Here is a 26854-nt window from a genome sequence, read left to right as displayed (position 1 = left end):
TGATATGATTATTACGTATTCTATTCCTGTATCAAAACATCACATGTACCCCATAAATACATGCTCCTACTATGTACCCATAAACTTTTAAAAATTAAAAAAAAAATACTTATTGTTACCTTCCAGCTTCTTTTACATTACTGAGATGTTAATGGGATAAAACATGAAGCTCAAGAAGTGGAATAGAGATGGATTACTGCATGTAGCTTAAGAGTAAGAGACAAAAAAATCTCCTAAATCTGCTTCAGTCTAGCATTCAAGGTCCCACACTACCAGGCTCCAGCCTCTTTTTCTGTCTTTTTAACTTGCTCCATTTCAGTCACCCTTCACAAGGCCTGCACTGTAATCAATCTCCTAACTCCCCAACAACCCTTTGACTTTCCTGCATCAGCCTTTCTCCTAAGGACTATTTTTGTTCACTACACTCTACATGTCTGGAAAGCTGTTTTCTCCTTCTACATATTTCAATCATATCCATCCTTGAATATCCAGCTCATATTTTTTCTTCTTCTTTGAAACTATTTTCTTAGAATTGCTATACAAATTCTCATTTGTAAAAAAGCCTATTTGTTAACAGATCTGTACAGTATCGTCTGCTCTCAACTCACTTGTTCACTATCACATTAGGGCTTATCACAGCGCCTAGAATGGGATAGAGGTTCAATAAAGAGTTTCTGAACATCTAAACTCCAAAATATCTTCTACCACTCTATTGAAATTTTCTTTAAATTGCATATTTTTATTTTTCTATTGTCTTCCTACCTAAACTTCTTTGAGAGAAAGAACTATGCCTATTGTGTACTTTTCCTGATCTTGCTAAATTCATTGCCTAAAGTGCTCCATAAAAATTGGTGTTTGCCTTTAAAGGAATAAATCATTAAAGTGGCGGGGCGCGGTGTCTCACGCCTGTAATCACAGTACTTTGGAAGGTCCAGGCGGGCGGATCACGAGGTCAGGAAATCGAGGCCATCCCGGCTAACACGGTGAAACCCTTTCCCAACTAAAAAAAAAAAAAAAAAAAAAAAAAAAAAAAAAATTAGCCAGCCTTGGTGGCAGGTGCCTGCCGTCCCAGCTACTCGGGAGGCTGAGGCAGGAGAATGGCGTGAACCCGGGAGGTGAAGCTTGCCGTGGGCCGAGATCGTACCACTACATTCCAGCATGGGTGACAGAGCGAGACTCCGTCTCAAACAAACAAACAAACAAACAAAAACAAAACAAAACAAAAAAACAAAAAACATTAAAGCTGTGCCTAAGAATCGTGCCAACATATTAATTTCCTCTCTTTTAAAAACACACCATGAAATCAAGTGCTAATAACTTCTGCAGAAAATAAGAAGATTACATTTATTTTTTGAGTCAGGGTACATATGGTTCAGAATCAAAAGATAGGAGAGAAAAAAATTCTTCATAATCAAATTTGCCAAAATGTTCCAAAATCTGGGAAACAGTATTACTTTCACTAATAAGATGCCATGAAATGCAATATAAAATCACAAATACTATAAATTATTTCATAAACTATATTTGGGGATTTTAAAGAATAACTTTAGCACTTTCCTATTATATATATTTTTGCTGTTTATTACTGACAATGTTAAAAATGTATCCAGAATATAGAGTTGCAGTCTTAGTGTTTCAGTTCTCCATTAATAAATAAGATTAGATTAAATAAACAATGCAATAGAAACATAATGTTTATTGCTGTTGTCTATCCTGGAAAGCACATTCGTTTTTCTCATACTGTGTATATACATGCATATATACATATACATGTAGTTTATGTATTACACATAGGAAATTATCAGTATAATCACTAATGATAATAGATGTTTTCAATCAAGGGGTCATTTCTTATCAATCTCATTAACGGTCCACAGTTTGGGTGTTTGCATTTGAATACAATTAAACCAGAGAAAATGGCATTGATGTTTTATTACAATTACCTAGAATATAATGCCTGGCACACTGTAAATGCTAGCAAGGGATAAGTGGTGATTTGTACTTTTTCTTGCCAAACTTTTAAACTAGCCCCTACTGCCGGGCATAATATAAAATCAGCTGCATAAATTAATTGCAGTGGTATATGCCCACATTTAACAGTTTGTGCCTTCTTACCCTGTGAATCACTCAATTAAGTACTTAACAGAGTTTATATGCACATAATTCTAATTAACTCCATCTGTGTGGCATTTCACTTAATACCAAGAAATTCATTTATTCGATCATTTGATAAACTAAAAAATCATTCATTAAATCCTTCGACATTAATGACAAAAGTATATAACATAACTCTAGGATAATTCTTGGTAACATATTAGTAATCACATCAAGATGTCAAATAATACTTTCAAGTAGCACCAAGTCAGTTAGTGATTTTAGCTGAGAAGATGGCAGAAGAAATTTCATATGAGGATGGTAGTGATGGAAAAAGAGGGCAGGAGAAATGAAGATTTAGAGGAGAAAATAATCTAATTCCCAGTAAATTAGAACAAAGAAACTACTACTATGTAAAGGACTAAGTAATGAAGTAGTTTGAGCCATTTGAGGAAGAGCTTTGAATTAATTCTATGCTACACATTTTAAAAAGAATTAGAGATTTAGAAAAGAATCATTGGAATTCAAGGATAGAAAAGTATTGTGATTTTTATTCCTTGATTAAGGTATTTTATCAACAGAAGACTGTGATACGAAATCAAGTCAGGAGAGAAGGGAGGCTGGTAGATGAACTAGGGGATTTCATTTGTAACCTAAATATGAAATAATACTTGGAAAAGACCGATGCTTGGGAATAACAAAAGATAGAACACATAGAAAGCTTATAACAAACTAGAACTTGATGTGAAAGCAAAAATGAGTGGATTAATAGTGTTGTTGTAATTCTGTGGGAATGCGAAAATAGGTACTAGGTATATATGTTCCAGAGCCAGGATAAACAAGATTCTTCTATGCCCCCTCTCCTCACTTAAAGTAGGGCTCCATCCTTCTCTGTAGTTATAACTGTTTAAATAGTCAAAACTTGTTGAAATCAAGTATGATGAATCTCATGGATGTGATTCTTATATTGCAATATTTACATGTATGCTGAATACCTTTTTGCTCTGTCCCTTTTAAGGCTCACTTATTTGAAAACCTCCAAATAAATGGATTATGGAGCTAATGTGAATGGTTAGTCATAGAAATCTCTCTCTTTTCTTCATGGGAGCAAGAACTTAAACAAACAGGATACGTCCCTGCTATGGTTTGGTTCTGTGTCCCCACCCAAATCTCACCTTGAATTTTAATAGTCCCCACATGTCATGGGAGGGACCCAGTGGAGGTAATTGAATTGTGGTTGTGGGTTTTACCCATGCTGTTCTCATGACCGCGAATAAGTCTCATGAGATCTGATGGTTTTACAAAGGGGAGTTTCCCTGCACATACTTTCTCTTGCCTGCTGGCATGTAAGACATGCCTTTGCTCTTTCTTCCCCTTCTGCCATGATTGTGAGGCCTCCTTAGCCATGTGGAACTGTGAGTTCGTTAAACCTCTTTCTTTTGTAGATTATCCAGTCTCGGGTATGTATTTATTAGCAGCATGAGAACTAACTAATACAGCCCCTGAGGAAGAATTCAGAAGCACTCAAGTCTGCTCTTCATATGAAATCTGAGAATGTGCGTTTATGTATTTAACTATACTAAAAATAAACAAAAAAAAAAACCCTTACATTTCTTCTCCAATTGCCTGCTAAACTAAAGGAAAAATAAAATTTTAAACTATAGTGTAGATAAAAGTAATTATGTAATCTGAATTCGTAATAAAAATTTAGCAGTTTCTATGTCACGTGAAAGGCATACTCAACAGTCTTGCAGTGTTTTATATTATATGGCTGTATTATAATAACATATTCATTATTTATAATATGAATTTTAACTCATAATAGATGCCTATAATATGACAAACATATTCAAGTAGTCTTGCTGTGCTTCAAATGAGATAGGGTTAAATTCTTGTTGCATACCAGCATTTTCTATGAGTTGACTCCTACACAGCATGTTGACATTGGTCAGCTCTATTTTCCTTAAAATGTTTTCTTCCTAAGGTGCTTCTTACAAGCTGCTTGTTTCTAAGATACCGAGATACCAAGGGCTGAACACATCACAATTTTCTACCTTTAAATGTCAAAAGCAAAACAGAAAAAAAAAAAAAAATACAAAAGAACTAGTGGCTGTTCTCAGAATGTAGTACACTGGTCTATCTTGTTTGTTTTTTATGAGAAGCGGTACCAAATCCAGATTTAGTTTTTACGTTTTAGTTCTGGTTTTAGAGTTAACATTTAAGTCTCATAACTGCTCTGCTAATAAAAAATCTTTGCCTGTTTCTAAAATATCTGAATATTTGTGTTTTCTCCAAAATCTGTTCAATCTCTCTTCTTATAATATTCCTAGGTATCCTACAAATTAACTTGCAAAGCAGTCAGGTGTTTTGTTAGATGTGATCAAAAATCTAGATTTTGACAACATAATTTTGAGGAAAAGTTATAATTACATTGATCAATTATTAGTGTTGATAAAATGTAATATTCCTAAGATATAGATACGTATATCAAATGCTTGGTTCCACTAAATTGCTTTTATTTGTTATTGTGCTTATTGATTATAGTTATTGGTAACATTTTTACATTAAAACAAAGTATAAAATATTTTTATGTCATGTAGCATAAGAGTATTACAAGAGAGTATTCAGGTCCTTGCTCAACTTGACTCTGAAAACAGATCCTGCTTTGCTATGATTGTATGAAGATAGTTTTTTTCATTATGCTCCATTTTCAAAATTTTAGAGCATTATCTGAATAAGAACTTTATATCCTCAGCCTGTGAAATCTGTAGTATGGTGGAAAGAGGGTGTGTTGTAGAGTTAGATGGTTCTTAAGTAAAATTCTTACTTGACTTTTAACTTGTTTTCATTGGTCAGGCCACTTAATATCTATGAACCTGTATTCGCTTCTATTCTTTCTCTATGAATAAAACTCAAAGAAATATTAAAAGAATTAAATAAGATAATGAATGCAAAACACTTGGCATATAATAGATGCAACATTTGTAAATACTTTGAAAAAAACAGAACTACTACACCTAGTCTCAGTATGAAACAATTGTTATATTGTACAATTTGATTTTTAGAGATGATTTTGGTCAGTTTCAAATTTTCTTCTAGGAGTTCAGTTCTCCTGTTAATGTTAATGAGTTTGTTACTTTATTTAGAATTTTGATTATCAATGTCAAGATAGTCTTAGGTCCTTACTTTCCCTTCTTCTTTATCATAAGCTTGCTTTTCAAGTATCTTAGTGCTAACTTGAAGAAATTGAAAATCATTCATTTAAAAAAAATTCAAGTCACTCTAATTTACTGTGTACTCATAAATGTGTAAAATTGAATTATATTAGCAAGTTTTGTATTTAAGTATTTTATAGCTAATATATGCACATTTAATTCTTAACTTTGTTTTACTAGCAATAAAGGTTACTGCACATTTTTATATTAAACATTTAGCGTGATTTGTACTGATTTACTATCTTTCGTTTATTATTAAATTAATGCATTGTTATCACCCTGCAGCATTTGGAAACCAAATTTGGGCTGGAAATAATATAGAAAAAAGATAGAAAGGCTGGAATAAGTAACAGTCCACCGAAATGAAAGAAAAAGCTGAATTAGAAAGGAAAGGATAGGAAAGAATAAAAAGCTAAATAAAATATTAATGTATTATATATATTATACATAATACAATGTTTCATATGTACTCGGAAAACTGAATAAGGAAGTCAATAAAGGCTTGAGAGAAAAAATGGAAACAATATTCTGTACCCAACTGGAAAATGCCTAGTACAAAATAATAGTAATGTTAGCCAGCAACTTGAAAAATTATTTTGAATACAGCATTCTAAGGGCTTTGAATGCATTGTCATTTAGCCCTCAAAATTATCTTTAGAGGTGTGAATTATTATTATCTTTATGGGTGGTGTAACTGATGCTCAAAGAAGTTAATGTGCACTCTGAGAATCACAGAATTTATAAGAAATGATGGCAATGACAATCTCAAGATTTTGTCTCAATAGCCACCTCTTCTAAAAGAAACCAGTCCAAAAGTTAGTGGCTTAAAATAACAATCATTTACTTTTCCCAGGAATGTGAAACTTGAGTAGGGCTCAGCAAGAATGGCTCTTCTCTGATCTGTTCAGCTTTATATGGGGGGTCCTCAACCAGGGCTAGATAATCCACTTCCAATATGTATGCCTTACCCACATAGCTGACAAGTTAGTGCTGGCTGTGTACTGAAAACTCAGCTGGGGCTAATGGCTGGGGAAGGATAGCACATCTCTTTTGAGAGGGGTGAATGTGAGGACACGAGTTGCCTGAGAGATAAGAAAAAAATAAAAAGGTGCAATCAATTAATTGATTTAATTTCCCAGTGGGCTGTAAACATTTTTGGAATTGAGAAAATAGAGGGAATAAACTGGAAAGCTATGAACTCGTGGCCAGAAAGCAGAATGTTTGAGATTTTGGAAGGAATATTGAATTGGTAACGAAAGTGTCTGGGCAAAGAGCTTAAGAGTGAGTGGCTGTGGTAGGCTGGCAGATAGATCATTGCAGGAGGTGAAAGAGTCATGTATTTGGATGTTGAAATCCAGAAGAAAAATAGCAGTAGTAGTAGTGGACACACTGACAGTAAGCCTGGAGCTGAGACCTTCAAAGAACATAGGAAAGTAATTTTCATGGGACATAGGGGAGAAGTGGTGGGGATAGATTGTAAAAGTTAACAGTATAGTAATGATATCAAAGATGGATTTTTTTTAAAGAAAGACAAGAGAATGTCCCATAAGCAGTAATATAAATAAGAATTGAGCCATTAAAAGTCCAAAGACTCTAAGCATAAATAAATATAAACATAAAACAAAAATCTTCCAATATATTGTTTCTTATAAATTCCTGGATAACAAAATTAATATAAAAGAATAAAACTCCAACATTCATCAAATTATCTGTTTTACAATTAGGCAAATCCTAATTACAAAAAGAACAGGTTAACACTGACATAACTAAAGATGTGACTTAGCCATAGCAATTTGCTGAGTTGATCTCAAAAGTGGTGAGACCATGTTATAACACTGACGATAGTCAATGATTCTTAACTTTTATTTTAGGTTCAGGGGTACATGCATAGGTTTGCTATATAGGTATACTGTGTATCTTAGGGGTTTGGTGTACTGATTATTTTGTCATCCAGGTAATAAGCATAGTAACAGATAGGTAGTTTTATTTTTATTCTCTCCCTTCTCCCACCCTCCACCCTCAAGTGGGCCCCAGTGTTTGTTGTTCCCGTCTTTGTGTCCATGTGTTCTCATTGTTTAGTTCCCACTTACAAGCGAGAACATGGGGTATTATTTTTTCTCTTCCTGTATTAGTTAACTTAGGATAATGCCTTGGGCTCCATCCATGTTGCTATAAAGAACAAGATCTTGTTATTTTTTATGGATGTGTAATATCTATTTACATACCACATTTTAAAAAATTTACTCCAGCATTCATGGGCATTTAGGCTGATCCCATGGCTTTGCTATTATGAATAGTGCTGCAATGAATATATGTGTCATGTGTCTTTATGATACAATGATTTATATTCCTTGGAGTATATACACAATATTAGGATTCCTGGGTCAAATGATAATGTTGTTTTAATTTCCCTGAGGAATTGCTACACTGCTTTCCACAATAGTTGAACTAAATAGTTGAACTAAACTACATTCCCAGCAGCAGTGCATAAGCATTCTCTTTTCTCTGTAACTTTACCAGCATCTGTTATATTTTGGCTCTTTGCTAGTAGCCATTTTGCATAGTGTGAGATGGCATCTCATTTGTGGTTTTGATTTACATTTCTCTAATGATTAGTAATGTTGAATACATTTTCATATGCACTTGTTGGTTGCATGTATGTCTTCTTTTGAAAAGTGTCTCTTCATGTCCTTTGCCCTCTTTTTAATGGGACTTTTTTTGCTTGTAAATTTAATTTCTTTATATATGGATATTAGACTTTGATGTGTAGTTTGTAAATATTTTATCACATTCTATATGCTATCTGTTTACTCTGTTGATAGGTTCCTTTGCTGGGCAGAAACTCTTTAGCTTAATTACATTTTCTTTCTCAATTTTTGCTTTTGTTGCAATTGCTTTTGGCATCTTTATCATGAAATATTTGCCGGTTGCTATGTCCAGAATGGTATTTCCTAGGTTACCTTCCAGGGTCTTTACAGTTTCAGGTTCTATTTAAGTCTTTAATCCATCTTGAGTTGATTTTTGTGTATGGTATAGGGAAGGAATCCAGTTTCAATCTTTTGCATATGGCTAACCAGTTATCCCCAAACCATTTATTGACTAGGGAGTCCTTTCTCCATTGCTTGTTTTTGTCAACTTTGTCAAAGATAAGATGATTATAGGTGTGTAGCATTATTTCTGGGCTCTCTATTCTGTTCCATTGGTCTATATGCCTGTTTTTGTAGCAGTACCATGCTGTTTTGGTTACTGTAGCCTTGTAATACAGTTTGAAGTCGGGTAATATGATGCCTCCAGCTTTGTTCTTTTTGCTTAGGATTACCTTGGCTATTTGGGCTCTTTTTTCATTTCATGTGAATTTTAAAATAGATTTTTCTAATTCTATGAGAATGTCATTGGTAGTTTCATAGAAATAGCATTGAATCTGCAAATTGTTTTAGGCAGCATAACCATTTTAACTATATAGATTTTTCCTAACCGTGAGCATATAATGTTTTTCCATTTGTAGCTGTCATCTCTGATTTCTTTGAGCAGTGTCTGGCAGTTCTTATCGCAATTTTTCACCTCCCTAGTTTGCTGTATTCCTAGGTATTTTATTCTTTTTATCACTATTTTGAATGGCATTGCTTTCCTGATTTGGCTCTCAGCTTCGATGTTGTTGGTGTATCGGAATGATATTAATTTTTGTACACTGATTTTGTATCCTGGAACTTTGCTGAAGTTGTTTATCAGATCAAGGAGCTTTATGGTAGAGTCTATGGGGTTTTCTAGGTATAGAATCGTTTTCTCTGCAAAGGGATAGTTTGACTTCATCTCTTCCTATTTGGATGCTTTTTCTTTCCTTCTCTTGTCTGATTGCTCTGATGCACCTTTTCAAACTAGATAATTTCATTTCCTGAAGAGAAGCAAAAGTGAAAAAAATGTCTTTCCTTTCTACATTGTGCCAGGAAGACTTCACACATGCCTGATGTAGTAGGTGCTCAATCAATGTCTGTTGAATGATAATTCAAACTGGTAAAATATCACATGATGTGGGAGGATAGGACATAAAAATAGTTGGTTTATCCTTAAACTTAACTAATGTGATTTAAGGAGGAGGTTAATCCATGCATGGTATATTAGTTAAGCAAATGGAGTGGTGTCCCAGTGTCAGAGAAATACTAAGGTTAATTCCTCACTCCCCCAAGGTGTATTCAGCACAGGTGATTTAATAGCAGGTGTCAGGTTACAGTTCAAAGATTGCTTTTCACTTCTCCTCTATGGAGAGTATAATAAAATGAATTTTAACTTCCTTCTGAAGACTTTATAGACTTAATATCTGAGTCTTTCGATGCAACCTATTTTCTCTCTTTTACTGGGAAAGTGGTATAATATCCATTTTTATAAACTTTTACAAGATGATGGGTTCCTAATTATTGGTAATACCCTTGGAGACACACTTGTGGTCTGTCCTTTAAGACATCTGCACCAGCACTGTTTCAATCCAAAAGGTTTACACAGCTCTGAAATGGACATCCGCAGGCAGCCTTCTGAAGTGAAACAAAGACTATTTGCATGTTGGACAAAGCTTAGTCAGTAGGAATCAAGAGAGAAGGTGGAACTAAAGAACACTAACATATAGAACATAGAAATTAAAGTAGATATGAGAAGCGGAGGAGGAATAGTTGACATTTTTTAGAATAAATTAAATGAGAGTTAAAATCATCACTATACAAAGCTGCAGATTGAGAAGGCGTTTGGCCAATGTCTGAACAATGACAAAGAGTATAGATGATTTGAAAATTGAGAATTTTGCCAAATTTTGGCACATAGAGGATTATATTGCTAATAGCTAATATTTTGAGTGTTGACAATATGCCAGATATGCTAACCATTTTATAGAGAGTCTTATAAATCTTATAACAATGCAAGGAGTATGGCATCATTGTGTCTTTTAAAACTTTTAAAGAAAAAAATAGAGAATAATCGAAGTGAAGTTCTATTTTCATAACATATATATCTATATTATAAAAGAATTATAGTCCTGATCATCCAAAAGAGCCAACAGACATCTAAAGAATATTGCAGTCATAGATCATCTTTATTTCTTTAAAAAATGTCACTTGTTATATTGTCTTTATGTTAAGACTAATTGAAGAGGTCATAAAGTCAAAGCTAATTAACAACATCCAATATGTCAGTATAAGAATACCATTATTTATATTTTTGTCAAAAAGAAAACATCTAATTAATTTAAGGTATATTTTGCAGTACAATTTTACAAAGCATATCATCAAATGACTAACTTATATATTTATCATCAAAGCACTAATTTATATATTTAAAGAATAAATTTATTTGTGCAAGAAAATCAAATAGTTCCCCAATTTGTTGAATGATCACTGAAGCCTGCATGTTATTATGGTATTTTATTCTTCTGATATATCTCTTGCAGAACAGAATTAGTAAATAAAATACATATTTCACTTTAAAATTTTTAAAAAGTTGATTATTTTTCTAACTTCCTCTAAAAACATCAGTCATTCCAATATTCAATTAAATTTTTGGTAAGATAATCTGTAAAATCAATATGAAATACATTTTTCTTTTTGGTAACTAGGTTCTAGACAATTAGAAAACTATATCAATAAGATAATATCATATTTTTTATTTTAGAAAAGGCTCAGGCAAACTGTTAGATCTTATTAATGACAATGACCCAATGTAATGAAAACAAATCACAGTGATCTGCTAGATCTTTCCATACATAACACTTTATGAGGTGGGGTGTGGGTTTAATATCAATAAAGAGAAGAAGAAAAGATATGAGATTTTGATAAGCTGGAATCTACTAATCAAAATTCTCAATGACATTTTCTTCTAACATTCTTTAAAGAAGAATCAATTCCCGCAAATATACCAAAAAAAGACTAGAGATAAACTCACCAAAACACCACAAAATTAGTAATTATGACACAACTATTCTTCTATAGAACATTTCAGGGGGAAAAATACCTACAACAAATGATATATCAACAAGTGTCCAAGAGTGTTTTTCACAGTGGGGTCTGTCTTACAGACCTCCACCAATAAAATTCCATTATTTCAGCATTGTATCTGGACTTCTTGAATGACTGAATTATTCCATGCATGCTGAAAAAATACTCGAAGCTTCAGTTTTCTCTATATTTACAAACATTTAACAGACATACATATAAATACATGACTATAAGAATGCATAGACAGCACTTGTGTGCAATCTGCTGTATGGCTTCTGTGAATGTCACTGGAGAAGAGTCCTTATGGCACAGATTTATTCATTCCCACAGTTTTTATTTCATTTTGGCAGAAGATTACTAGAATTTTAGGGTTTGTCCAATCAGCTTTTAACTAAGCCCAGCATACAATGCCAATGATGAATTGCCTACCTAAACCCAACAGACTATATGAAATTCTCCAGATGTTCTTAGCTCAAACATCTGTTTCTTAAGGTAGGGGGAGGTTCTGCATTGTACCATACCTGTGTTACTTGCTACATTTACATACTTCATATGGGAGGCTAATTCAATCCACTGAATTTTAATATAGGCCTCTATACAGAGGTTACCAATTATGATACAATAATAAAATAGTGATAACTTAATGATAAACAAGTAAAAAGAAGTAATTATGAACTAAGAAAAACTCCAAAAGAAAATCACTTTATTCAATCTCAATTTGCTATGGCAAGTAGCATATATATTTTACTAAATGCTTTCTACTGAATAATTGCAATATTATAACTACAATAGTCATACCATGGTCCCAGTACCACTGACAAGGCCTTTGAAGGACTTGGAGAGACAAAGCCTGGGCTCCAGGACCACAGCCTTACTTTGGGCCAGATCATCTAGACTTCTATTCACATAGTCAATTATTTATTTGACACATTCTTCTGCACTTTTTGTTGGAATAAAGAATTACAAGGCTAACTACATATGGCCTAGCTCCCTCATTTTACAGATGAGCAAAAAGAGACCAGAGAAAATAAGTCCGATCAACCAGATTAAATAATACAGTAAATGAAAACTTGGATTAGAATCTAGTTTTCCTAATTATCTAGTACTCTCTGCTCACATAATACTCCCTCCTTTATGTAAAAACACCCCTACTGTAAACCCATGTGTATATGGCAAATCCAAATTGGTGGCAAGTCAGTATCAGATTAGTTTCAGAAGAAATGCATGCAGTTTTATCATTCAGTTAGCTAGCAGTTGGGAATTACATCAGCAAACATAGGCTTAAATGTACACAATAGGGTAATAATTTAATACATACGATAATTTTAGAAAGAATGAATGAATTGGGTGTGATCCACATAAGAGAATCTGTTCCATTGTGTCATAGCCATCAACATAAATAAATGTAAATTTCTTGTCAATGTGATTATAAAACATAAACTTTGAAAATGTTTTTAATTAATATATTTCAATTTGTTCTTTACAAACCAAGGCTTTTACATTTTCTTAGTAATATTTTCTTTATAGATAATGAAAGGCAAATTTCATTCTGGTTCGTACCAAATAACTGCTAAGTCTAAATGTATAGTATTTGAATAAAGTGATTTTATTATTTCCAAGAATACCTTTTTCTAGTCTCATCCATTCACATTCATGGTATGCACACCACAAATTTGTCACATTATGCTGTTAGCTTAGGTCACAAGTTTAAACTCTGAGAGTAGTAATGTGAATAAATATTTTCATAAAGAGTGTGACATTTGAGTCACTGGAGTCAGTGAAGAAGAGACATGACTTGGAAGCCTCCTTGGCTATGCTGACAAAAAGTACATACAATGCCAGCTGCAACAATTATCTATTGCTGTATAACAAGTTACTTTGAAACTTAGCGGTTTAAAATAATACTTTATTATTTCTTACAGTTTCTGATAATCAGGAATCAAGGAGATTAGCTGGGTTTTTCTGGCCCAGGATCTTTCCTGACAGTCAGTACAGAAGTCAGATAGGAATGCTTCATCAGAAGGGCTGGAGGATCTACTTTCAGCTATTTATGTGTGTATTGGCAGAAGGCTTCAGTGGCTCTTGTTGGGCAGCTCATACATAATAGCTGACCCCTCCCAGTACAAGTGATCCAACAAAGAACCCAAGATAGAAGGTGACCTAATCTCATAAGTGACATATAACTTCTACCATATTTTATTGGTAACACAGGTCAACCTCGGCACTATGTAAGAGGGAATTATATTAGGGTAAGAATACCACAAAGTAGTACCATTGGGAGCTGTCTACCACACCAAATGAAAAAGCAACATGTTAACACATCCAATTTTGATCATCTCCAAGATATGCCAAGCCAGAGTTAAACTGATAGAAGATTGAAAGTAAAGTCCCATGTGTTGACACAGGATGGCTAAGCTGTTAAAGAGCTCTTGAGGCATGGAATTAAAAACACACCTGAGTTAAATCGCAGCTCTATTAGTGATATTATAAGAGTGATATTAACTACTCAGAACTCCAGTTTCTTTATCATAAAATTGGAATCAGTTATGTATATTTTGAGTTGGTAAAAATTAAATGAGATGATGTACACGTCAGGTTTCTTAACATATAGTAAGCACAGTTATTAAAGTAAAGGAACAAGTAGAAAAAGGAATAAACACTTTAATTTGGTCTACGATAGTGACTAAAATGTTTCTACTAGCCCTAGTTATAAGAAGAGTATGGATTTAAATTATGTCTCTTTTTGTAGCAACCCCTGTGACTAAAATTATGGACAGCTATAAATTGCCTAGTAAGATAGGAATACCCTTAGACTCAACAAATATCTTTCTTTTGTCAAAAGAAAATTTATATAATTCTTATAGAACTGAAAAATATATTCCAAGGGATGATCTGTATGCATTCTCACTCATGATTATATTTTTAATAAGCACTATTTCAATTTAAAAATATGATTATCTTGCTTGTTTTCAAGTACCAATAGTCCATTAAAATTTCACTGGAAGGTCATTAAGAAATATTTTCCTTATGAATTTTAGTGTAAGTTTCTCTCTTTCAGAGAAGTGGTAAGTAAGCTTAATATAATGGTTCCCAAAATCTCTCTCAAATACAATTCCATATACATATTAGAGTGGCTATAGAGCACATTTGATGAAACAAATTTCACATTTTTAAATGTGAAATTTAAATGTGTATATTTTTAAATATAATATTATTGGGGATATGTAATGGGTCAGATGATACATTAACCTTCAAATTAAATGCATAGAGTGATTTAATATTTTCTAGTAAGTTTTTATCTTTTAGCAAAAGAAAAAAATGAAGTGTAATGAATGATGAGTTAAAAATGGGAAACACAGTAAATTAATGTTATTTTTGAGAAAAATGTGTCAAATTCAAATCTACCTTTTTATTTAAACAGAGTTCTGTTTTATTTCCATGAAGTTATTCCAGCTGCTCTGTATCATGATGTAAGTAGAGTGATACAGTGCAGATGGTTCAGAGACACTGAAGATTCTCTCCAGAATTAAGACAAGATGACCAGCTAACCAACAGGATATTATGTTTATAATTGTAGTAGCAGCATTTTAAAATAGCCAGCTAATGATTTTATGTGATATAAATCCTAGTTTACAGACTAAGACAAACTTCTTGGAACAGATGATATTGAAGGAGACTGAAAGGAAGGTAAAAAGAAAGATAAAACACTAACATTTGATAAAATATTATATAGAATAGTATATAATATACATTATATTATATAGTCATTATATGTAATTATAAAAATATAACAAAATATATTATTAATATGTATTATTAAATATAATATATATTACATAATGATACTATGTAATGATACTAAGTAACGTACTATTATTATATAATATATATAGATAAAGAATCAACCTCAATTTGGAGTAAAAGTTGAGAATTTTTTCAAATAATAAAGATAGAAACTTAGATCAAAAAGTTCAAGCATCACTAAAGGTCCAAGACTGTCAGAAACCAAACATTTGTTTTAGTTTATCTTCACTGATTACTATACTTGAGGAAATCAAGTTTACCTTCAATTATTCCTTATATAGTAACAAATTCAATTAGAGTATAGAACTCCCAGGGTAAGATAATGATGCCTACAACACTGCCTGGCAAAGAACAGTCAATAAATATTTGTTGACTGACTGACAGAATGAAAGAGTGAATAATTTTCCCCCTAGAATAACATGTCTGCTTAATACTTATATTTAAATTATATTCTTAGCAGCTTCTGCCTTCATAACCAAGACACTCATGCTCCTCTTGTGACTAACCCCTAATACTCAGAAATATGACACACATTTTCAAATAAGTCTGATCTACTTAGCTAGGCCACTGTGTTCTTGCTCTCCCCCAGGGTGAAGCGAGCTGCTGTTTTCCTTGCTAACCCTGACTAGTTCAGATCAAACTCCCTGTGCATCTGTGTGTTGCTCTGTTTTGTCTGCCTCAAACATTTATTGCTCACTGCCAACCTCTGTGCTGTTCTGCCCAAACCACTTACTTGTTGTGGACAGACTTAGACATTTGCTCACAGGTACCTCAGTTCCTGGTGCTGAAGCTTATTCTGTAAAATAGCAAACTATCACTCTCTTCCGTCTTCAACCCTGCTAGAAACTATCACAGCATAGGAAACTCGGCCACATTTAGCTTTTCACCTTACCAAGAATAGAATCTCAAATCTTTCCATGGTTTACAAGACCCATTGGGATTTGGCTGGCTCCCAGACATCTTTCCAACATTATTTTTGTTCTCTCTCACTCCACTGCAGCCACACCAAATAGTATTGCACTTGCTGTTTCTTCCTTCTGGATTATTCTTCTTCCAGATATTAGCATAATTTTTCCTTCATTTCCTTGAGTTTTCTGATTAAATGTCATCTTTTTGGGGATGGCATATAGGAACTATTCTGTTTTTGAAAGATTTGCTTGACCCAGGTTACAGTATTCTGTGTCCTTGCTTTAAATTTTGTAATATAGTTTGTGGTGCCTGACATATTTTATAGCTGTTTAATTTGTTTATGTTCTATTTTTTTTTCTGGGAAAAACACAAACTATGAGGAAAAGACTCTGTTTTATTATCAATATATTTGTCATTAGATCAAAACATATAAGAATAGCTACTTCAGATGGAAAACATGAAAGGAAGAAAGCGAGGAGGGAGGGAAGGAAGGCAGGAGGGAGAGAAGGAAGGTAGGGAAGAAGGAAGGAAGGAAGGAAGGAGAGAGGGAGGGAGGGACGGAGAGGAGAGAGGGAGGGAGGAAGAGAAGGAAGGAGGGAGGAAAGATATATAAATAGATTGATACTATTTAATACATTCTAATCTCAAGCAAACAAGTGGAAGCAAATTGATCCTGTGGTATGGGAAGGGGTGTTATACCTTGCACATGCAATACTCTACCAAATCTTTTTCAGTCCAGCCTGGACACTATATACTCAAAACTGAACAACAACTCTTTTGTGATACAATTAATATGCTTGATATATTTTTTATTTCATCACTGACATGTGGATTAAGAAATTAAAATGATTAAGAAAAATCTTCTTTAAATGAAATATTTAGAACAGAAAGCTAGAATTTTAGGTTCACCGAGTCTCATAACTGTTTACTATGGCTATGGATGCAGTAAAGCTCTAGCTCTTGATTTATTAATTAATGGAGTGTTCAATATATGTTTCTCAACAATAGGCCACATGAGAATTGAAGAAGATAGGAGACATTAACTTTAAGAAAACCCTTAATGCTCAACAAATTCTGCAAGATTAATGTACGCTGTTTTACAGGAATATCAAGACTAAAATATTTTAATATTATTTTTTCCCTTGCAGCAATAAAGAATTCTCATGGAAAGTCTTTATTTAACTTGTCTGTTGTTTGTCTGTTGTGTCCTTTTAACTTTATTTATGTATTTTATCTAAGCTTGATCTGTCAGACATAAGCTGTTTGATAATTTATCATATTATTATTGAAGCAAGTTTCCAAACCAGTTAAATTCATGCGAAAAGGAATTCAAATTAAGGCAACAAATCTTCAAAGTCCAGCTGAACTGCTAAAGTAGACAAATTCCTTTTCTTCTGTTTTCCCCAAATGCTTTTTACATTCATTGATTTTTTTCCCTTTTGTAAATGGAGGAGAAAGGAAGAATTCTGTTAAGGCATGAGTCTGAGACAAGATACCAACATATCTAGAGGCAAAGCCAGCATTCCTGTTCTCAACCATATGAACATATGAAATTATGTTGGATTAATTTCAGGAGGTGGAAACTGAGGGCTTGCTAGCTCTAAATCAGGCTTGCTGAAGCTTTTTCCTTTGGAGCACATTGTTTTTTAAAAGCAATAGTTATATAAAATGATATATAAGTATATATGTTAAATAATATAAAACTTGCATGTGCATATCTATTTGTACATATACATACATCTATAGGTATGTGTATATATATACGAGGTAGTTACCATATATAAAATATAATGGCATTTACAATAAAAAAATCTGAATATTCAGTTGTTCTTGATGACTCTGGGCATCATTAGGCATACATTTCCACATGATAATCATTAGATAAAACTGAGAAGTAGGCACTTTCCTTGGACACAGTATGCTTTACTAATTCATCAAAGTCATGGGCTGCCTTTTGTCTTACATTTGATCTAAATCCTACATCTATATTATGAGAATGGCTTCTGTAGGCACTTCAGTTTGCTATCAATTTTTAATCAGTTTGATTAGGCTAGAGAATTTTTGGGTAACAGTTTTTGGTTGAATTGGTAGTTTTCTTCAAAAGCTAGTTTAACTTGATAGCCTCAATTTCGCATGTACCTACTTTTTTCTATATCCAATAAAATTTATATATTAAATAGCATTTTTAGAGAATTAAGTTTTCTTGTTATGCTTGACACATAGTTACAGGGGTGTTTTGCCTTCGAAAGTTGGTGTAAGATTTTTCTTTCCCATCATGTTAAATGAAACATGATAAACCCTATTACATTGTTTTTTGATAATCAGGAGTTTTTAGATAACAATAATACATTCAACTATAGTATGCTACAAAGAGGCCTATACAGGGCACTGGATTGGACTGAACCTGCATTAATTCCATAGCCAAGAATTATTTTGACTGTCATAAATTTTAGAATAACTCTCAGGTACTTTCTCCATTTTTCTTTCTAATTGAACTTTTGTGCATCAAATTATAGGAAAGTAAATGAAAAACTACATTATCTAAAGGTTTTGATTAGTTGTATTTTAATGACACAGAAGGTGAGTCACAGGTGTTTGGTTGGTTGTTTATTTCATACAGATTTAACTGTCCTCTCCAATAGGTTTTCTCTAAGTCCTCTAAGTAAATGTAATTTTCCAATTTAAAGATTTATAGAAAGAAGATGTGTTAACTCATCCATTATCTCTATATAGATAAGCATTTTTAGGAAACTATAGGCTCAATTTTCCATAAGTTTGCTGTAATGAGAATAATCAGCGATGAAATAAACTAGCAAATGCAACACATTTATGTTAGGGCTGACATTACTTTTGGTGAATTGTGAAATATGCAACTCTGACTTTCTTCCCTCAAGTTAAACCGTAATTAAATATTTTTCTCTAATTGTATTCCAAATTGAAACTGACAAATAGTTAATCTAGAAGACTATTTTGTTATAATTTTAAATATTTTTCTTATTACTGGTAATAAAGACAAATAGAATAAATATTTATAAAACAAAATGTCTATGATTTATAAAAGAAAAGCTACACTTTTCTAAGTTTTTCAGTCAAGGAGTTCATCCTCCTGATCTGCCATAATGAATAATATAAAGTTATGAACCCAAAGCAGTTACACATAAGAAATGTACTACAAAGAGAAATGCATTGCAAAGCAATGAGCTTTTGTTTTCTATTTGCATAATTTAAAAGATTAACTGTAAAAAAATAAAATCTCTTGTTCAATTTATCATAATTTCATCCTTGTTGCTACACTCTTGGCAGGATTTTATAATATGAAGGTGTGCTTTACTGCTTTCTTAATATCTAAATGCTCTGTCAAATAATCAAGTGAGTTCATTAAGAGGCTACTGAAAACAAAGTTAATTACTGATTTGTCATGGTCTTTTATTTAAATGAACTTATAAATGAATTTAAATTAGTTTTGAAAGCATCATTTCAGAATATAAGTAGATAGCCAGTGAGTATTTACATTTCAAAGATGTATCTACTAGTCAGAAAATAATTGCCTTGACAAATCAAAGTATCTTAGAATTTGGCACCAAAATTGAACTATTTTTAATAAAAATATTATTGTTTAGAATTTTTATATAGTTAAAATGAGCAGTATTTCAATTATGTCGCATATTGAAGTTATAGTCATAAAAACCCTTAGTATGTTTTACATCTTTGGCTGAGCCATGTCTGATTCCTGTACTTGTCTTTATCCTTTTTTTTTCTGTTCTCTTATGGGATCTTATGTTTGTCATATGAAATCCATTCTCTTAGACTCAGTTCATCTTCTTATATAACAAGATCTTCTTAAATATGAATCTATATCCCAGCATACTAGCCATTTCTTTTTTGCTTTTGGTTGGGGGCATCTTTGGTGACTTCAATCAGGTTATTTTTATTTTATTAGTTTCTTTTTTTGCTTTTTGAGACCAGGTGCGGCTCTGTCACTCAGTGTGAAATGATGTAGTGGCGTGATCTTGGCTCACTGTAACCACAGCCTCCCCAGCTCCAGTGATCTCCCTACTTAAGTCTCTTGAGTAGCTGAGACTACAGGCACATTCCACCACATTATCTACCTATTCAAAGTTTTTATAGAGACGAGGTCTTACCATACTGCCCATCCTGGTTTCAAACTCCTGATCTCAAGTGATCCTCCTGCCTTGGCCTATCAAAGTGCTGGGATTACAGGCATGAGCCACTCACCTGGCCCAGGTTATTATTAATACATAGAAAATAACTCAGATGTGAAGACAGGATCCTAAAGATGTCCTCTCACCTATCTTCATCTTTGTTGATATCAATTTATCAATCTGCACCTTAGGGTGTGGGGAAAGAAAACATTCGCTCAACCAGTTATTAACTTAACTTAGTTCTACAGTGTGTTAGTCCAAATATTTCATATCAGAAAGCAACTTGTAGAAACATTTGCATAAGTACATATGCTAGTCCTAAGGTTCATCTCAAAAAGGGGGAGGTGTTTGGTATATGTCCTTAGCAAGGTTTTCAACAAGATTTTTCCCATCATAATATCATATATATATATTTTATGACACATATATATATGAGAGAGAGAAAGAAAGGCTAATTTATTATGACTTGTTTCGTTAAACTAGAGCTTTCTCTGACCACGCAACACAAAAGAGAACATTTTGTGATTCACTCCATATGTTTTTTATAAATTACAAAGATATTATGGTAAATTTCAAACTTTTCCTACACAAGTTTTATAATTACCAAATCACATGTGAGATAATTATCATTATCTCCCAAATAATTTATTTTATAATTTGGTATATAATCTTACTTTGTAAATTCATACATCATTTTCATATTCTATGGAAAAACAGTTCTTTCATCATTTTAATTGTTTATTAAAGATCCTGTGCAATCAGTTCATCATTTTTCTCTAACATATGAACATTTTAAGTTGCAATTCACATGAGCCAGGGGATTGAACTCATTTGGAATACCAAAGTATTGTCTTGGAGTTCAATTTCTCTGGACTTTATTCCAGTCTTCAGTTTAAAATATTTCACCTTGATAAAAGACATTATTAAACAAGAACGAAAGTATTCCACTAACATTCTGTCATTTATTATTCTGTGGATCCCAAATGGAGGGTTTATTCACTTCCTGGTCCTTGCTCCACCTATTACTAAATTCCATTAATGTTTCTCTCATTCTAAATGTTCTTTGAAACTATACTTATGGGTTCAGAACATTTTGTAGAGTATTCTGTAGGTGGTAGCAAAATAAAAACAAAGTTTTACATTCAAATACTATTGGTTTCTTTAGCCAGGTTTATGCATTATTAACTTTTTCTTTTTCTGCCATTGTTCTCTTAATATTTCTAGGTGTACAGTACATCTGCTTTTACTCTCAGCTACCTGAAATTATTATATTTTGAAATGACAGGAATACATACCAATACATAGATAGGGAATATCAACTCTAACTCACACACAAATACAACTATTAATAATAGCTTTTGTGTACTGACTTGAGAAGTATAATAAAAATTGTTGGTCAGGCACGGTGGCTCATGCCTGTGATGCCAGCACTTTGAGAGGCCGAGGCCAATGGATCACTTGAGGTCAGGAATTCTGAGACTAGCCTGGCCAACATGGGAAAACCCTGTTTTCACTAAAAATACAAAAGTTAGCCAGCTGTGGTGGCCCATGCATATAGTCCCAGTTACTCGGGAGGCTGACACATGAGAATTGCTTGAGCCCAGGAGGTTGCAGTGAGCCGAGATCACACCACTGCTTTCCAGCCTGGGTGATGGAGTGACCTGTCTCAAATAAAATAGTTTTATTTAATTGGCATATATAAGCACCTTTATTTACTTCAAAATTCTGTGAAGTAATTATGATTATTATCCCCACATTACAAATGAAGAAACCAAGGTACAAATATGTTAAGTCACTTGTCCAAGGTCACATAGCTAGAATAAGAGAACCAGTAGAGGAATCTAAATAATCTAGTTCCAGGACTTGATTATGCTTAACCACTTCACAATACCACTTCTCATATTTTGTTTAACATTACTTGCATGATTCTTATCAGATTTTGATCACTTAACTGTAACCAACAAATTCAATTTTTGTTGAAGTAGATTCTTGTCATTTCTCCTATGCTTTTTATTGTCAACTAGGCAAGTCAAGAACTCATTAGTCTTCTGCTTTAAGGAGATTAAATTTCCCATCTCTTTTCCAGTTCTAAGGTGTGCTCTAAATCCACCTCCATTTTACTACTTTGGGACCTTCTACTATGCTGCTGTTAATAATACTTCTTCATTAATGTTTCTTTCTTTTTTCCCCCCCCCCCTTTTACTTCAACCTTCCCAGCCTGCTAGATTTCCACATAGTGTGCTCCCACATGACACCTGGTTTCCTCCAATGATGTCAATTTCTTTTTTAAAAAATGTATCTCAATAATAAATTCTAGTCCCACAAATTTTATGATTTCCTTTAGAATATGTATCATTCTGCCATACTTATGCATAAGAATATTGAAATTCTAAGAACATAAGCTTTTTTTTCTTTTTCTTTTTTGAGACGGAGTCTCGTGCTCTGTCCCCCAGGCTGGAGTGCAGCGGTGCGATCTCAGCTCACTGCAAGCTCTGCCTCCTGGGTTCACGCCATTCTCCTGCCTCAGCCTCCTGAGTACCTGGGACTACAGGCGCCCGCCACCACGCCCAGCTAATTTTTGTATTTTTAGTAGAGACGGGGTTTCACCGTGTTAGCCAGGATGGTCTCGAGCTCCTGACATCGTGATCTGCCCGCCTCAGCCTCCCCAAATGCTGGGATTACAGGCGTGAGTCACCACACCCAGCCGAACATAAGTTTATTTATGGTTATCTTTCAAACTGTTGCCTAAAGAGAGGTTTTGATAAGCTTCATATTGTTTCTGTTTATTTCAGTAGCTAACTTATCAACTGATTAAAGATAAACTCCCATTTTTAAATTAAAAACAGAGAAATTGAAGCAAAGTTTGATTTTACCCAATCATCTGGACCTTAATATATGAGTATATGATTTCTATATTCATAAATTGATGGAAAATAGAAGGTAGTACAAGTAAGGAGACTGTAGTCTTAGTTCCAGTTCTGTCACCAGCTTTCTGATTGAGTTTTATAGATAATTTGAAAGTCTCTTTCCTAATTCATAATTTATTCACAATCTTGGTGATTATGTATAAAAGTACTTTTAAAAAGTATTTATGACACTATGATTAATGAGTTATTTATTAATCACTTAATACAGACAATTTGCTTCACATGGCTGTGAACAGATACCGCAAAACTGCTAGACAAATAAATAAGCAAAATAAATAGTAATGAATTGCATGTACTAAATATTAGATACATAGGAGCAGTTCCTATATAGGAATGATTGTAATAGTAGTTGGTAGAATTACGTCCATTGTTTACTTTCTGGACAAGAAATAAAAGATCTTAATAAGAATGTAGCTCAGGAAAATAAATAGTATTAGGATCTCAAACAACACATGGTTATGATAAAGGTTACAAGTTTTATCTCCTTTGGAAGAAATAGGGCTGGCTTCAATACCACCTAGTGACAATGGTGAATGGTCTCAATGGCAGAAAACAGCCTGGAGGAGAAAAGACAATCTGCTTTTATTTTATTAGCTATTTGGCTTCTATCTCCTACTTCTATTCCTTTTTTCATTCTTCTGTAAGATAATGTGTTTATCCTACTTTTGGTTTCTTCAAATTTTGAGATAATTTAATTCCCGTGCAACACTAAACCACCATGGAAATTAGCTTGTTCATACAATGACTTTGAATACAAATTAAATGATAGAGAAATACATTAAAAAACTTTAGAGCATGACATTCTCATAAGTATTTGCATATAAACTGTCTCTACATCTCTCATTTACAAGGTTTCTATTTTAACATGATCCTCTGCATAAAAATCTGTATTCATTTAAATTTCTTTTTAATATTTTTCAAAAGAGCTACTTATTAAAAAGTTCTGATCTCTTGGCACAATCAGAACAGAAAAATATAAAGAAATAATAACACTGATGAATGCAAGGGAAAGGTGCCCCTCAGGAGAATGATTTACGTTAAATGTTACAGATTAATACATTTTTGTTTGATGTGCCTAATATTTACTGATTACAGGCACATGGTAAATTTCTTTTCTTTTTCCTTAAGAAGTGATAACTCAGTCGAGGACAGAATTATAAAAGTTGTAGACTAAATGTAATTATAAATAAATGGCACATTAATGCTCACTTTTAGCTTGGGAGCAATAGGGAGATAATAATGCCCACCAATGGGGAGGCACCCAAGATGGCCTAATAGGAACAGCTCCAGCCTCCAGCTCCCAGCCAGAGTGACAGAACATGGGTGATTTCAGCATTTTCAACCGAGGTACCGGGTTTGTCTCACTGGGGTGTGTCAGAGAGTCAGTGCTGGTCAGCGGGGGCAGCCCAACCAGCCAGAGCTGAAGCAGGGCGAGGTATCGCCTCACCTGGGAAGCACAAGGGGGAAGGGAATTCCTTTTCCTAGCCAAGAGAAACTGAGACACACAACACCTGGAAAATCAGGTAACTCCCACCCTAATACTGCGCTTTACCAAGGGTCTTAGCAAATGGCACATCAGGAGATTATATCCAACACCTGGCCCGGAGGGTCCCACGCCCACGGAGTCTCCGTCATTGCTAGCACAGCACTCTGAGATCTAACTGCAAGGCTGCAGCGAGGCTAGGGGAGGGGCGCCCACCATTGCTGAGGCTAATGTAGGTAAACAAAGCCCCCTAGAAGCTCGAATTGGGTGGAACCCACTGCAGCCCAAGGAGGCCTGACTGCCTCTGTAGACTCCACCTCTGGGGACAGGGCATAGCTAAACAAAAAGCCGCAGAAACCTCTACAGATGTAAATGTCCCTGTCTGACAGCTTTGAAGAGAGCAGTGGTTCTCCCAGCAAAGAAATTGAGATCTGAGAACGAACAGACTGCCTGCTCAAGTGGGTCCCTGACTCCTGAGTAGACTAACTGGGAGACATCCCCCACTAGGTGCAGACCGACACCTCACACCTCACACGGCTGGGCATACCTCTGAGACGAAGCTTTCAGAGCAAGAATCAGACAGAAACACTCGCTGTTCAGCAATATTCTATCTTGTGCAGCCTCTGCTGCTGATACCCAGGCAAACAGGGTCTGCATTGCACCTCAAGCAAACTCCAACAGACCTGCAGCTGAGGGTCCTGACTGTTAGAAGGAAAACTTAACAAACAGAATGGACACCCACACCAAAACCCCATCAGTACGTCATCAACATCAAAGACCAAAGGCAGATAAAATCACAAAGATGGGGAAAAAGCAGTGCAGAAAAGCTGGAAATACAAAAAATCAGAGCCATCTCCCCCTCCAAAGGAACACATCTCATCGCCAGCAATGGAACAAAGCTGGACAGAGAATGACTTTGACGAGTTGAGAGAAGAAGGCTTCCGTCAATCAAACTTCTCAGAGCTAAAGGAGAACTACATTCCCAGAGCAAAGAAACTAAAAACCTTGAAAAAAGAATGGAAGAATGGATAAGTAGAACAATCAATGCAGAGAAGACCACAAACGAACTGATAGAGATGAAAATCATAACATGAGAACTACAGGACAAATGCACAAGCTTTAGCAACTGACTCAATCAACTGGAAGAAAGAGTATCAGTGATTGAAGATCAAATGAATGAAATGAAGTGAAAAGAGAAGTGTAGAGAAAAAAGAGTAAAAATAAATGAACAAAGCCTCCAAGAAGTATGGGACTACGTGAAAAGACCAAATCTACGTCTGATTGTTGTGCCTGAAAGTGACAGGGAAAATGGAACCAAGTTGGAAAACACTCTGCTGGATATCATCCAGGAGAAATTCCCCAACCTAGTAAGGCAGGCCAACAATCAAATTCAGGAAACACAGAGAATGCACGAAGATACTCCTCGAGAAGAGCAACTCCAAGACACATAATTGTCAGATTCACCAAAGTTGAAATGAAGGAAAAAATATTAAGGGTAGCCAGAGAGAAAGGTCGGGTTACCCACAAGGGAAGCCCATCAGACTAACAGTGGATCTCTTGGCAGAAACTGTACAAGCCAGAAGAGAGTGGGGGCCAATATTCAACAATCTTAAAGAAAAGAATTTTAAACCCAGAATTTCATATCCAGCCAAACTAAGTTTCATAAGTGAAGGAGAAATAGAATCCTTTAGAGACAAGCAAATGCTTAGAGATTTGGTCACCACCAGGCCTGCCCTACAAGAGATCCTGAAGGAAGCACTAAACATGGAAAGCAATAACCGGTACCAGTCATTGCAAAAACATGCCAAAATATAAAAAGCACCGATGCTAGGAAGAAACTGGATCAACTAATGAGCAAAATAACCAGCTAATATCATAACGACAGGATCAAGTTCACACATAACAATATTAACCTTAAATGTAAATGGACTAAATGGTCCAATTAAAAGACACAGACTGGCAAATTGGATAAAGAGTCAAGACCCATCAGTTTGCTATATTCAGGAGGCCCATTGCGCATGCAGAGACACTCATAGGCTCAAAATACAGGGACAGAGGAAGATCTACCAAGCAAATGGAAAACACAAAAAAGCAGGGATTGCAATCCTACTCTCTGATAAAACAGACTTTAAGCCATCAAAGATCAAAAGAGACAAGAAGGTCATTACATAATGGTAAAGGGATCAATTCATTAGGAAGAGCTAACTATCTTAAATATATATGCACCCAATACAGGAGCACCCAGATTCATAAAGCAAGTCCTTAGAGACTTACAAAGAGACTT

General features: G+C 34.2%; 1 protein-coding gene across 1 annotated transcript in view; it reads right to left on the bottom strand.

The window, feature by feature from the left end:
• Positions 1-26854, bottom strand: part of HCN1 (hyperpolarization activated cyclic nucleotide gated potassium channel 1) — a 382647-nt gene that overhangs the window by 147600 nt on the left and 208193 nt on the right. The gene's annotated exons all lie outside the window — the stretch shown is intronic.

The sequence above is a fragment of the Mandrillus leucophaeus genome, unplaced genomic scaffold (genome assembly GCF_000951045.1).
Source record: "Mandrillus leucophaeus isolate KB7577 unplaced genomic scaffold, Mleu.le_1.0 Scaffold968, whole genome shotgun sequence".
Taxonomy (NCBI): Eukaryota; Metazoa; Chordata; class Mammalia; order Primates; family Cercopithecidae; genus Mandrillus; species Mandrillus leucophaeus.
This window is presented reverse-complemented; position numbering and strand designations above follow the sequence as displayed.